Genomic DNA, 14,222 nt, shown 5'->3' with positions numbered 1-14,222 from the left:
TCGGCTCTAATTGCCATTACTTTGCAGGGTTTCAAAGGTTTCATAGTTTAGTGGTCATCACATCTGCTTCACACGCAGAAGGTCCTGGGTTCAATCCCCAGTGAAACCAATCTGGTTTTTGGTGTTGAAGTAATTTCCTATCGACTTGTAATATGTGAAATTCTTGGTTTCGTTGCCAAATGACAATACATTTTGGCTTCCATCACAAAGAGAACTACGATTTTGGGTTTCTTTTTTATTGACCATTTTAGCCGAAAACATAATCCCATATTATAAAAATCCTATTTGTTTTAAAATATATAGTTCCCATAAATACAAAAGCAAAAGACCAAACTATGGAGAAAAAAGTAACACATTCAATATAAACTTCAATTTTACGCAAAATCCCTTTCTAGGAATAAAACTGGTAAAATATGTAATAATAATTGTAAATGTTTCATTAACCAAAAATACTTTCCTTCAGCAATAAAAAGGCCCCGTCAGTCACAATTCTGCTCTGCTAGCCAATACACAGTAATTTTTCGTCAGGTTTCATAGTGTAGTGGTCATCACGTCTGCTTAACACGCAGAAGGTCCTGGGTTCAATCCCCCGTGAAACCAATCTGTTCTTAGAGTTGAAATAATACGCTATCCAACTACAATATATGAAGTTCTCGGCATTGTTGCCGAATGACGGTATGTTTTGGCTTCCATCACAAACAGAACTACAAATTTTTTTTTTTTTTCCCCTGGCTGTCAAAACTCGTCTCTAAATGCCATTACTTTGCAGGATTTCACAGGTTTCATAGTGGAGTGGTTATCACGTCTATTTCACATGCAGAAGGTTCTGGGTTCAATCCTCAGTAAAAACAAGCTGTTTTCGCTGTTGAAGTAATTTGCTATCAACCTGTAATATATGAAATTCTTGGTTTTGTTGCAAACTGATAATATATTTTGGCTTCCATCACATAGAGTTGAGCGCGTTTCGAGGTTCGAGGTTCTCCAGTTCTAGGCTCGAGTGATTTTGGAGGCTGTTCGAGATCGAACTAGAACTCGAGCTTTTTGCAAAAGCTCGATAGTTCTAGATACGTTCGAGAACGGTTCTAGCAGCAAAAAGCATGGCTTTTTACAGCTATGGTGTGCAGGAGCCATCGCTGGCAGCCTGCCACAAGCTGGTAACCAAGATAAACATCGGGTATCCAACCAAAGCGCTTTGGTTAGTAACCCGATGTTTATCCTAGTTACGTGCAGGAAGCCCACACTTCCCCGCTTAGCTCGCTCCGCCCCCTCCTGCCCGCGGCATGTACACACGTACACACGTATACACACACACACACACACACACGGTCCAGCTCGGCTTACCTGCGGTCGGCCCGGGGGCAGCAGTCCTTGGCACTGGAAACTGTGGCTGCCGGCCCTTTAAGGCCCGCAGACCACAGCGTTCACTGTGTTCTCCTGCATTGAGCATCATCTGTGGGCGGAGCTACCGCCCGGCGTCCTGCTCGGTCACACAGATGAAGGAGTCACAGTGCCAGCCAGCGACCCTTAGCACATTGCTTCCCTCCGGCGCTGTGTGGGCCCCATCTGCACCGTGACCTGATCAGTATGTGGGACATCACTCCCTCCCCGCCCCTCCCTGTCCCCCCGTGCGTGTGTGGGCCCCGCAGAGCCGTGTGTGTGGCCCCCGGAGCCGCGTGTGTGGGCCCCGCAGAGCAAGGTGTGTGTTTGTATATATGCATGCAGCAGAGCAGTATGCGTGTCTATATGTATGTATATATGCAGCAGAGCAGTATGCGTGTCTGTATGTATGTATGTATATATGCAGCAGAGCAGTATGCGTGTCTGTATGTATGTATATATGCAGCAGAGCAGTATGCGTGTCTGTATGTATGCATGTATATATGCAGCAGAGCAGTATACGTGTCTGTATGTAAGTATATATATATGCAGCAGAGCAGTATACGTGTCTGTATGTATGTATGTATATATGCAGCAGAGCAGTATGCGTGTCTGTATGTATGTATATATGCAGCAGAGCAGTATGCGTATCTGTATGTATGTATGTATATATGTGGCAGAGTAGTATGCGTGTCTGTATGTATGTATATAAATATGCAGCAGAGCAATATGCGTGTCTGTCTGTATGTATGCATGTATGTATGTATGCAGCAGAGCAGTATACGTGTCTGTATGTATGTATATATGTAGCAGAGTAGTATGCGTGTCTGTATGTATATATATATGCAGCAGAGCAATATGCGTGTCTGTCTGTATGTATGCATGTATGTATGCGGCAGAGCAGTATGCGTGTCTGTATGTATGTATGTATATATGCAGCAGAGCAGTATGCGTGTCTGTATGTATGTATATATGCAGCAGAGCAGTATGCGTGTCTGTATGTATGTATGTATATATGTAGCAGAGTAGTATGCGTGTCTGTATGTATGTATATATATATATATATGCAGCAGAGCAATATGCGTGTCTGTCTGTATGTATGCATGTATGTATGCAGCAGAGCAGTATACGTGTCTGTATGTATGTATATATGTAGCAGAGTAGTATGCGTGTCTGTATGTATATATATATGCAGCAGAGCAATATGCGTGTCTGTATGTATGTATGTATATATGCAGCAGAGCAGTATGCGTGTCTGTATGTATGTATGTATATATGCAGCAGAGCAGTATGCGTGTCTGTATGTATGTATATATGCAGCAGAGCAGTATGCGTGTATGAATGTATATATGCAGCAGAGCAGTATGCGTGTCTGTATGTATGTATGTATGTATGCAGCAGAGCAGTATATGTGTCTGTATGTATGTATGTATGTATGCAGCAGAGCAGTATGCGTGTCTGTATGTATGTATATATGCAGCAGAGCAGTATGCGTGTATGTATGTATGTATGTATATATGCAGCAGAGCAGTATGCGTGTATGTATGTATATATGCAGCAGAGCAGTATGCGTGTCTGTATGTATGTATGTATATATGTAGCAGAGTAGTATGCGTGTCTGTCTGTATGTATGCATGTATGTATGCAGCAGAGCAGTATACGTGTCTGTATGTATGTATATGTAGCAGAGCAGTATGCATGTCTGTATGTATGTATATATGCAGCAGAGTAGTATGCGTTTCTGTATGTATGTATATATATATGCAGCAGAGCAATATGCGTGTCTGTCTGTATGTATGCATGTATGTATGCAGCAGAGTAGTATGCGTGTCTGTATGTATGCATGCAGAGCAGTATGCGTGTCTGTCTGTATGTATATATGTATGTATGCAGAAGAGCAGTATGCGTGTCTGTTTGTATGTATGTATGCATGTATGTATGCAGCAGAGCAGTATGCGTGTCTGTCTGTATGTATGTATGCAGCAGAGCAGTGTGTGTGTGTGTGTCTGTATGTATGTATGCAGCAGAGCAGTATGTGTGTGTCTGTCTATATGTATGTATGTAGCAGAGCAGTTTGTGTGTGTCTGTCTATATGTATGTATGCATGCAGAGCAGTATGTGTGTGTCTGTATGTATGTATGTATGTATGGAGCATAGCAGTGTGTGTCTCTGTATGTATGCATGTATGATGTGTATCTATGTATGTCAGTGTATATGACTGTATAGATTTGTCTGTTTATATGTATTTTTGTGAGTTTGTCTTTAAATATGTATATGTACGTGTATGTATCTGTGTATGTGTGTGTGTCTGCGTGTTTATGGGGCCCACTGGGACTCTTCCACCCGGGGCCCACAAAAACCTGGAGCTGGCCCTGCCTGCGGTGATGAAGTCCCGCCATCCCGACCTCAGCGCTGTCACTGTCCTTCATGGCCGCCGCTTGTCACATCACCTTCTCTCGCTTCCGACCCGAGACTGACTAGCGGTGATGTCACGGGCCTCTCGCGATTCTTGGCTGTGAAGGCGGCGGTCATTGAACTCAGTGACAGGGGCTGTCAGTGTGCTGGAGATCAGCGCAAGTAATGTACCTCGCTGACAGCAGCACTTGTCATCCCCTGCAGTGACCTGGGCTGACCCATTGATGTTAGCTCAGGTCACTGCACTGCTCTCCCAGCCAATGGGGAACATCCTGCTCTTCATTGACTGGGACAGTGTGGATCGTCATGGCAACCCCTTGGATTACACCAGACCTGGATTTGTTTTTCATTCTAATAAATTGGTTAAAGAGGGAATGTTTTGGGGAGTGTTTTTTCAAATAAAAATGTGTTTGTCGTCTATTTTTTTTATTACTGACTGGGTTGGTGATGTCGGGTATCTGATAGACGCCTGACCTCACCAACCCCAGGGCTTAATGCCAGGTGACATTACACATCTGGTATTAACCCCATATATTACCCCATTTGCCACCGCACCAGGGCGCGGGATGAGCTGAGGCGAAGCACCAGGATTGGCGCATCTAATGGATGCGCCACTTCTGGGGCGGCTGCGGCCTGCTATTTTTAGGCTGGGGAGAGTCCAATAACCATGGACCTCCCTAGTCTGAGAATATCAGGCCTCAGCTGTCTGCTTTACCTTGGCTGGTGATCCAATTTTGGGGGACCCCTACGTAGTTTTTTTTTAATTATTTATTTAATTTAAAATAACAGCGTGGGGTGCCCTCAGTTTTGGATTACCAGCCAAGGTGAGGTTGCCAGCTGTGGCCTGCAGGCTGCAGCCGTCTGCTTTACCCTAGCTGGCTACAAAACTAGGGGGAACCCTACGTCATTTTGTTTTCATTTTTTTGGCTAAATACAAAGCTAAGCACCCCTTAGTGCCACAGGAAAGGCACCAAAGGGTGCTCCACTTTTTCTCCACTTTTTCTCCACTTCTTCTCCACTTCTCCACTTTTTCTCCACTTTTTATCCATTTTGTTCTCCACTTTTTATCCACTTTTTAGCCATTTTTTTATCCATTTTTTCTCCATTTTTTCTCCACTTTTTCTCCACTTTTTCTCCGTTCTTTTTCTATGGTCGGTCTACCCATTAGCTCTGCCATGCATACTGTAGCTCTACACCTACTGCACATGTTACTTTATGATTGACATCTTTTTCGTACCAGAGCTGTCTAAGCCTACTCTGACCCCATATTTGTCATTACTATATTGTCCTTGTACTGTATTATGACATTTCTATCATGTGTTTCATTTCTTGCTGTGTTGCAATTTTTTTGCTGCATCCCAATTGTACCTCTACATTGTTCGAGTTTATGTTATTGTTCTCTCACTCTTATGTGATACTGATTATTGTCATTTTTCATGATTACATGCAGATAAGTCCAATCTGACGAAGGCTCAGGCCGAAACGTCATTTGTAACTTGTTTTGGACAAAAACATATATGCTTATGAAAAAATTTTTTTTCTTAATACGGACCAATAAAGAGTGATTTTGCATTACTATCCATTGTGACTTACTGACTTAGTCTGGGAGATTTAGAGTGCCGAGGCTACTCACTAATTTTATCTATTATTACCTCTGAGCACCTATATACCAGTGAGCAGAGCTTCCTCTACAGTAGTTCTCCTGATTAGGCATGCCCTTACCTCATGAGCAGGGCATTGCAGCTTTGGTAGCAACCATTACGACATGGACTCTGCTGCTGTGGACCCGGGGAGAGTGAGTGCAGATTCATTGCACCCACACTCCTCACATGAAGGGTCCGCACACCTAGAAAATGGGGGATACGTTCCCTGAGTGTGTCCCCCCCATATTCTAGACGGTCCAGAGTCGTCGTGGGACCCCTTTATTTTTTTTTCTTACAATAAATTGGTTAAAGAGGAAATGTTTTGGGGACTGTTTTTTCAAATAAATTTCTTTTGTCGATTTTTTTTTTGTTAGTACTGACAGTTTATGATGTTGGGTATCTAATAGACGCCATAACATCACAAACTGCTGGGCTTGATCTCAGGTGACTTTACAGCTAGTATCAACTTGATTTATTACCCCGTTTGCCACTGCACCAGGGCACGGGATGAGCTGGGGTGAAGCGCCAGGATTGGCGCATCTAGTGGATGCGCCACGTCTGGGGTGCCTGCGGCCTGCTATTTTTAGGCTGTGAAGGCCCAATAACTATGTACCTTCCCACCCTGAGAATACCAGACCACAGCTGTCCGCTTTACCTTGGCTGGTGATCCAATTTGGGGGGGACCCTACTTTTATTGTGTAATTATTAATATTTATAAAATAATTATAAAAAAGAGCCTGAGGGGACCTCCACATTGGATCCCCAACCACGGTAAAGCTGCCAGCTGTGGTTTTCAGGCTACAGCCGTCTGCTTTACCTTAGCTGGCTATCAAAAATGGGGGGACCCAACGTCATTTTTTTTTAACTATTTTTTAAATAGAAAAAATTAATGGGCTTCCCTGTATTTTGATTGCCAACCAAGGTAACGGCAGGCAGACTGGGGTGGCAACCCATAGCTGTCTGCTTTATCTGCGCTGAGAATCAAAAATACCGCGGAGCGCTACGTCATTTTTTTAAAGATTTATTTTTACAGCACTGTGATGTCCAGCAATCAAAATACAGGGAAGCCCATTTTGTTTTTAGTTATTTAAATAAATAATTAAAAAAAATATATATGGGCTCCCGCTGCATTTTTTGTATTGCTAGGTAAGGGTAATCCAAGCAGCTACTGGCTGCTAACCCCCACTGCTTGGTGTTACCTTCACTGGCAATGGAAAATCCAGGGAAGCATTTTTTATTTTTTTTGCCAAAAAACTACAAAAAAAGGATGTGAGCTTCGCCATATTTTTGTATGCTAGCCAGGTATAGCAGGCAGGTGCTGGAAGAGTTGGATACAGCGCCAGAAGATGGCGCTTCTATGAAAATGCCATTTTCTGAGGTGGCTGCAGACTGCAATTCGCAGCAGTGGGGCCCAGAAAGCTCAGGCCAACCTGTGCTGCGGATTCCAATCCCCAGCTGCCTAGTTGTACCTGGCTGGACACAAAAATGGGGCGAAGCCTACGTCATTTGTTTTCTAATTATTTAATGAAATTCATGAAATAATAAAAAAAGGGCTTCCCTTTATTTTTGGTTCCCAGCCGGGTACAAATAGGCAACTGGGGGTTGGGGGCAGCCGTACCTCCCTGCTGTACCTGGCTAGCATACAAAAATATGGCGAAGCCCACATAATTTTATCAGGGGGCAAAAAACTTCTGCATACAGTCCTGGATGGAGTATGCTGAGCCTTGTAGTTCTGCAGCTGCTGTGTGTCTGTATGGAGAAGAGCAGACAGCAGCTGCAGAACTACAAGGCTCAGCATACTCCATCCAGGACTGTATGCAGAATTTTTTTGCCCACTAAAAAAATGACGTGGGCTTCGCCATATTTTTGTATGCTAGCCAGGTACAGCAGGCAGCCACGGGCTGCCTCCAACCCCCAGTTGCCTATTTGTACCCGGCTGGGAACCAAAAATATAGGGAAGCCCGTTTTTTTTAATTATTTCACTTATTTCATGAAATAATTAAAAAACAAATGACGTGGGCTTCGCCCCATTTTTTGTGTCCAGCCAGGTACAACTAGGCAGCTGGGGATTGGAATCCGCAGCACAGGTTAGCCCGAGGTTTCTGGGCGCCTCTGCTGCGAATTTCAGTCCGCAGCCGTCCCAGAAAATGGCGCTCTCATAGAAGCGCCATCATCTGGCGCTGTATCCAACTCTTCCAACAGCCCTGAAGCCGGGTGGCTTGTTGGGTAATCATGAGTTAATGCTGGCTTTGTTTTACTAGCCAGTATTAAGCCAGAGATTCTTAATGTCAGGCACGTTTGACCCGGCCATTAAGAATCTCCAATAAAGGGTTAAAAAAAACCACCACACAGAGAAAAAAATACTTTAATAGAAATAAATACACAGACACATTAGAGTCTCCATCTTTATTACCCCCTGTCAGCCCTCCACGATCCTGCTCTTCTGTCTTCTTTCTTTCTAGTGTAGTAGTAGTGACGATTGTAGTGAGGATGAGGTTCACCAGCTCATCACTTGGGGCTGAGGAACCTCATCCTCACTACAATCCTCACTAGTGTAGTAGTAGTGATGATTGTAGTGAGGATGAGTTTACCCAGCTCATCACTTGGGGCTGAGGAACCTCATCCTCACTACAATCCTCACTAGTGTAGTAGTAGTGACGATTGTAGTGAGGATGAGTTTACCCAGCTCATCACTTGGGGCTGAGGAACCTCATCCTCACTACCATCATCACTAGTGTAGTAGTAGTGACGATTGTAGTGAGGATGAGTTTACCCAGCTCATCACTTGGGGCTGAGGAACCTCATCCTCACTACAATCATCACTAGTGTAGTAGTAGTGATGATTGTAGTGAGGATGAGTTTACCCAGCTCATCACTTGGGGCTGAGGAACCTCATCCTCACTACAATCCTCACTAGTGTAGTAGTAGTGACGATTGTAGTGAGGATGAGTTTACCCAGCTCATCACTTGGGGCTGAGGAACCTCATCCTCACTACAATCCTCACTACAATCGGGAAGCAGCGTGCAGCCTTCACTCCATGAGTGATCAGTGCTGGCTGTCAGCGGTAACAGCGGTAACGCTGACAGACGCGTTACCATAGCAACGGTGCTCTCGGAGCCGCGGTTAGCGGTGACGTCACCGCTAACTGCGTTGCTATGTCAACGGTGATCTCCGTTAATGACCGGCTGTGTCAGCCGGTCCCTAACGGAACGGGGAGTCGACCGTGTGCTAGAGCATGTCGCCGGTACACGGCGATACACATATGTGCACCGTGTACCGGAGAGATGCACTCGCAGGTCCTACATGACGCGTCATAGTCATGTGACCAGTCTGTAGCCAATGAGATTATAGCCACGTGACTGGTCACATGGCTATTTTGACGTCATGATAGGTCCTGCATCTCAGCTGGCAGTGCTGGTCACGGGGAGGATTCAGCGATCATCGGATGGAATAGCGGCAGGAGACAGAGTACAGGAGGGATCGCGGGGACCGGTAAGTGTTATGGCAATGTTTATTAACTGTTTGTGTACATTTATAATGCATTTTTATGTGTTTGTGATTGCCTCCCATTATAGCCTATTGGTTCGAGTTCGGTTCGTCGAACGTTCGACGAACCGAACTCGAACAGGACCCCCGTTCGGCGAACCGACTCGAGCCGAACCGCGACCGGTTCACTCATCTCTAGTCCTGGGTTTAATCCCCAGTGAAACCAATCTGTTCTTAGTGTTGAAATAATACGCTATCCAACTCCAATATATGAAGTTCTCGGCTTTGTTGCCGAATGACGGGATGTTTTGGCTTCCATCACAAACAGAACTACAAGTTATTTTTTTTTTTTCCCCTGGCGGTCAAAACTCGTCTTTAAATGCTATTACTTTGCAGGGTTTCACAGGTTTCATAGTAGAGTCGTCATCACGTCTACTTCACACGCGGAAGGTCCTGGGTTCAATCCCCAGTAAAAACAAGCCGTTTTCGCTGTTGAAGTAATTTGCTATCAACCTGTAACATATGAAATTCTTTGTTTTGTTGCCAACTAATAATATATTTTGGCTTCCATCACCAAGAGAACTACGATTTTGGGTTTCTTTTTTATTGACCATTTTAGCAGAAAACATAATCCCATATTATAAAAATCCTATTTGTTTCAAAATATATAGTTCCCATAAATACAAAAGCAAAAGACCAAACTATGGAGAAAAAAGTAACACATTCAATATAAACTTCAATTTAAGCAACATCCCTTTGTAGGAATATAACTGGTAAAATATGTAATAATAATTGTAAATGTTTCATTAACCAAAAATACTTTCCTTCAGCAATAAAAAGGCCCCGTCAGTCACAATTCTGCTCTGCTAGCCAATACACAGTAACTTTTCGTCAGGTTTCATAGTGTAGTGGTCATCACGTCTGCTTAACACGCAGAAGGTCCTGGGTTCAATCCCCAGTGAAACCAATCTGTTCTTAGTGTTGAAATAATACGCTTTCCAACTACAACATATGAAGTTCTCGGCTTTTTTGCCGAATGACGGGATGTTTTGGCTTCCATCACAAACAGAACTACAAATTATTTTATTTTTTTCCCCTGGCGGTCAAAACGCGTCTTTAAATGCAATTACTTTGCAGGATTTCACAGGTTTCATAGTGGAGTCGTCATCACGTCTACTTCACACGCAGAAGGTCCTGGGTTCAATCCCCAGTAAAAACAAGCAGTTTTTGCTGTTGAAGTAATTTGCTATCAACCTGTAACATATGAAATTCTTTGTTTTGTTGCCAACTGATAATATATTTTGGCTTCCATCACCAAGAGAACTACGATTTTGGGTTTCTTTTTTATTGACCATTTTAGCAGAAAACATAATCCCATATTATAAAAATCCTGTTTGTTTCAAAATATATAGTTCCTTTAAATACAAAAGCAAACAACTAAACTATGTGGAAAAAAGTAACACATTCAATGTAAACTTCCTTTTAAGCAAAATCCCTTTGTAGGAATAAAACTGGTAAAATATGTAATAAAAATTGTAAATGTTTCATTAACCAAAAATACTTTCCTTCACCAATAAAAAGGCCCCGTCAGTCACAATTCTGCTCTGCTAGCCAATACACAGTAACTTTCCATCAGATTTCATTGAGTAGTGGTCATCACGTCTGCATAACACGCAGAAGGTCCTGCGTTCAATCCCCAGTAAAACCAATCTGTTCTTGGTGTTGAAATAATACTCAATTAAACTACAATATGTGAAGTTCTTGGCTTTGTTGCCAAATGATGGGATGTTTTGGCTTCCATCCCCAACAGAGCTGCGAATTTGTTTTTTTTTTCCCTGGCGGACAAAACTCGTCTCTAATTGCCATTACTTTGCAGGCTTTCAAAGGTTTCATAGTGTAGTGGAAATCACGTCTGCTTTACACGCAGAAGGTCCTGGGTTCAATCCCCAGTGAAACCCATGTGTTCTTGGTGTTGAAATAATCCTCTATCAACCTGCAGTATATAAAGTTCTTGGCTTTGTTGCTGAATAACGGGATGTTTTAGCTTCCATCACCAATAGAGCTACGAATTTGGTTTTTTCCCCTGGCGGTCAAAACTCGTCTCTAATTGCCATTACTTTGCAGGATTTCAAAGGTTTCATAGTGTAGTGGTCATCACATCTGCTTTACACGCAGAAGGTCCTGAGTTCAATCCTCAGTGAAACCAATCTGTTTTTGGTGTTGAAGTAATTTCCTATCGACTTGTAATATGTGAAATTCTTGGTTTCGTTGCCAAATGACAATACATTTTGGCTTCCATCACAAAGAGAACTACGATTTTGGGTTTCTTTTTTATTGACCATTTTAGAAGAAAACATAATCCTATATTATAAAAATCCTATTTGTTTCAAAATATATAGTTCCCATAAATACAAAAGCAAAAGACCAAACTATGGAGAAAAAAGTAACACATTCAATATAAACTTCAATTGAAGCAAAATCCCTTTGTAGGAATAAAACTGGTAAAATATAGTGATGAGCGAGCATGCTTGTTACTACTCGGTACTCGCACGAGTATCACTGTACTCGGGCTACTCGGCGGGGACTGAGTAATCTCGCGATACTCGTGCTGTACTCGTGGTCTTCATCCCTGCATGTTGGCGCTCTTTTGAGAGCCAGCCCTCATGCAGGGATTGGCTGGCAGACCACTGCAATGCCACAGCCCTGTTAGTTGTGGAATTGCAGTGATTGGCCGGCCCGCACAGCGTGACCGAGCCTTTATACCGGCCGGCGCGCTGTGCTCTGCTCACAGCTATCCAGACAGTCAGTGCAGGGAGAGTGTCGCTGCTTCAGGGAAAGGTTTGCGGCCCTTTATAGTTAGTTCCGGAGCAGGGCTGCAAACTGTGTGACCAGAAGTCCTTTTTAGGACTATTCTAGTTGTATATAGGCAGGCAGAGTATAGCCAGGTTGGAGTACAGTAGCAGAGTCCTTCTCAGGACTATTGTTGCTATATACAGGCAGGGTATAGCCAGGTCGGAATACAGGCTAGTGACCAGAAGAGTCCTTGTCAGGACTATTGTAGCAGTATACAGGCAGGCAGGCAGGGTATATAGCCATTCCTAGTGGTGACCGTATACCAGCCTTCATCATATCTGGGGCTGGTGTACACAGTCTAAAACAGTCCAGATAGTGTCAGACTTTTCAGTAATTTTTTCTCCGAAAAACCTGTTAGGTTCTTATTGCGTCCGTGCTTGCATTTAAAAACCGCACGTGTGTGCCTGTCGGTGGCAGCGTACAGGTGCACTTGTGTGCGTTTTTCACAAACTATTATATAACGCACAAGTCTAGTGTATAATACACGTCAGTCAGCAGTGGCTGATAGTGTCAGACTTCTCAGTAATTGTTGCTCCTAAAAACCTGTTAGGTTCTTATAGCGTCCATGCTTGCATTTAAAAACCGCACGTGTGTGCCTGTCGGTGGCAGCGTACAGGTGCACGTTTTGCACAAACTATTATATAACGCACAAGTCTAGTGAATAATACACGTCAGTCAGCAGTGGCTGATAGTGTCAGACTTCTCAGTAATTGTCGCTCCTAAAAACCTGTTAGGTTCTTATTGCGTCCATGCTTGCATTTAAAAACCGCACGTGTGTGCCTGTCGGTGGCAGCGTACAGGTGCACGTTTTGCACAAACTATTATATAACGCACAAGTCTAGTGTATAATACACGTCAGTCAGCAGTGGCTGATAGTGTCAGACTTCTCAGTAATTGTCGCTCCTAAAAACCTGTTAGGTTCTTATTGCGTCCATGCTTGCATTTAAAAACCGCACGTGTGTGCCTGTCGGTGGCAGCGTACAGGTGCACGTTTTGCACAAACTATTTATAACGCACAAGTCTAGTGTATAATACACGTCAGTCAGCAGTGGCTGATAGTGTCAGACTTCTCAGTAATTGTCGCTCCTAAAAACCTGTTAGGTTCTTATTGCATCCATGCTTGCATTTAAAAACCGCACGTGTGTGCCTGTCGGTGGCAGCGTACAGGTGCACGTTTTGCACAAACTATTATATAACGCACAAGTCTAGTGTATAATACACGTCAGTCAGCAGTGGCTGATAGTGTCAGACTTCTCAGTAATTGTCGCTCCTAAAAACCTGTTAGGTTCTTATTGCGTCCATGCTTGCATTTAAAAACCGCACGTGTGTGCCTGTCGATGGCAGCGTACAGGTGCACGTTTTGCACAAACTATTATATAACGCACAAGTCTAGTGTATAATACACGTCAGTCAGCAGTGGCTGATAGTGTCAGACTTCTCAGTAATTGTCGCTCCTAAAAACCTGTTAGGTTCTTATTGCGTCCGTGCTTGCATTTAAAAACCGCATGTGTGTGGCAGTCGGTGGCAGCGTCAGGCTCCATATTGTCCCTGGATAGAGACGTGCATGATGGCCTGTAAACCTGAAGTGCCCATTGTAAGGCAGTGGGTCTATTGTCAGCCAAAAATTTGGAGGCTCCACATTGTCCCTGGATAGAGATGTGCATAAGGGCCTCAAAACATTGTTCCCATTGCAAAGGAGCGGGTCTCCTGTCGTTGTAATGCCCATTCTGAAAGAATGGTCGAAAAAATTTACCACTGGGGGTATACCTGAAACAACGGCCTAACTATTGTAACGGTCAGTCATCATGATGGCGCATGAGGAGAAGGAGGAGCAGTCCAGCGATTAGCCAAAGTCCAGAACTGTGTACCCATGGGTGAGTGTAGGTACATGGCAAACTTTAAATTCTGCTCTCATTTGCTGTTGGTGTGGTGAAGTCTGGCCCAATCCAACCCTTGTTCATCTTGATAAGAGTCAGCCTGTCAACATTTACAGTTGACAGGCAGGTGCGTTTATCTGTAATGATTCCACCTGCGGCACTAAAAACACGCTCTGACAAAACGCTAGCGGCAGGGCCGGCCAGGACTTCCAAGGCGTAGAGAGCCAATTCATGCCACGTGTCCAGCTTGGATACCCATTAATTGTAAGGCACAGAGGAATGTCGGAGTACAGTTGTTTGATCTGCAAGGTACTCCTTGAGCATCTGGGCAAACTTAGGATTTTTTGTGGCACTACCCCGCACCTCAGGGGCTGTGGTATGTGAGGGCCTGAGAAAACTGTCCCACATCTTAAAGACTGTTCCCCTACCTCTGGCGGATTGGACTTGTGCCCCTCTCGGCTGTACGCCTTGGTTGTCCACTGATTCCTGACCTATGCCGCTAGCATTTTGTGAGGGGAATGCTTTGCCTACTTCCGTGACTATGGCCTTCTGGAACTGCTGCATTTTGCC

The 14,222-nt window shown here is 43.9% G+C and overlaps 3 non-coding genes across 3 annotated transcripts; all 3 read left to right on the top strand.

The window, feature by feature from the left end:
* The first annotated feature begins 9,816 nt into the window (after positions 1 to 9,816).
* TRNAV-AAC (transfer RNA valine (anticodon AAC)) lies at positions 9,817 to 9,889 on the top strand. Its single transcript has one exon. It is a non-coding gene; the product is annotated as a tRNA-Val (tRNA).
* A 918-nt stretch (positions 9,890 to 10,807) lies between these two features.
* On the top strand, positions 10,808 to 10,880 carry TRNAV-UAC (transfer RNA valine (anticodon UAC)). Its single transcript has one exon. It is a non-coding gene; the product is annotated as a tRNA-Val (tRNA).
* Positions 10,881 to 11,055: 175 nt separating this feature from the next.
* On the top strand, positions 11,056 to 11,128 carry TRNAV-UAC (transfer RNA valine (anticodon UAC)). Its single transcript has one exon. It is a non-coding gene; the product is annotated as a tRNA-Val (tRNA).
* The last annotated feature ends 3,094 nt before the right edge of the window (positions 11,129 to 14,222 follow it).

The sequence above is a fragment of the Anomaloglossus baeobatrachus genome, chromosome 2 (assembly GCF_048569485.1).
Source record: "Anomaloglossus baeobatrachus isolate aAnoBae1 chromosome 2, aAnoBae1.hap1, whole genome shotgun sequence".
In the NCBI taxonomy this organism is placed as follows: Eukaryota; Metazoa; Chordata; class Amphibia; order Anura; family Aromobatidae; genus Anomaloglossus; species Anomaloglossus baeobatrachus.
This window is presented reverse-complemented; position numbering and strand designations above follow the sequence as displayed.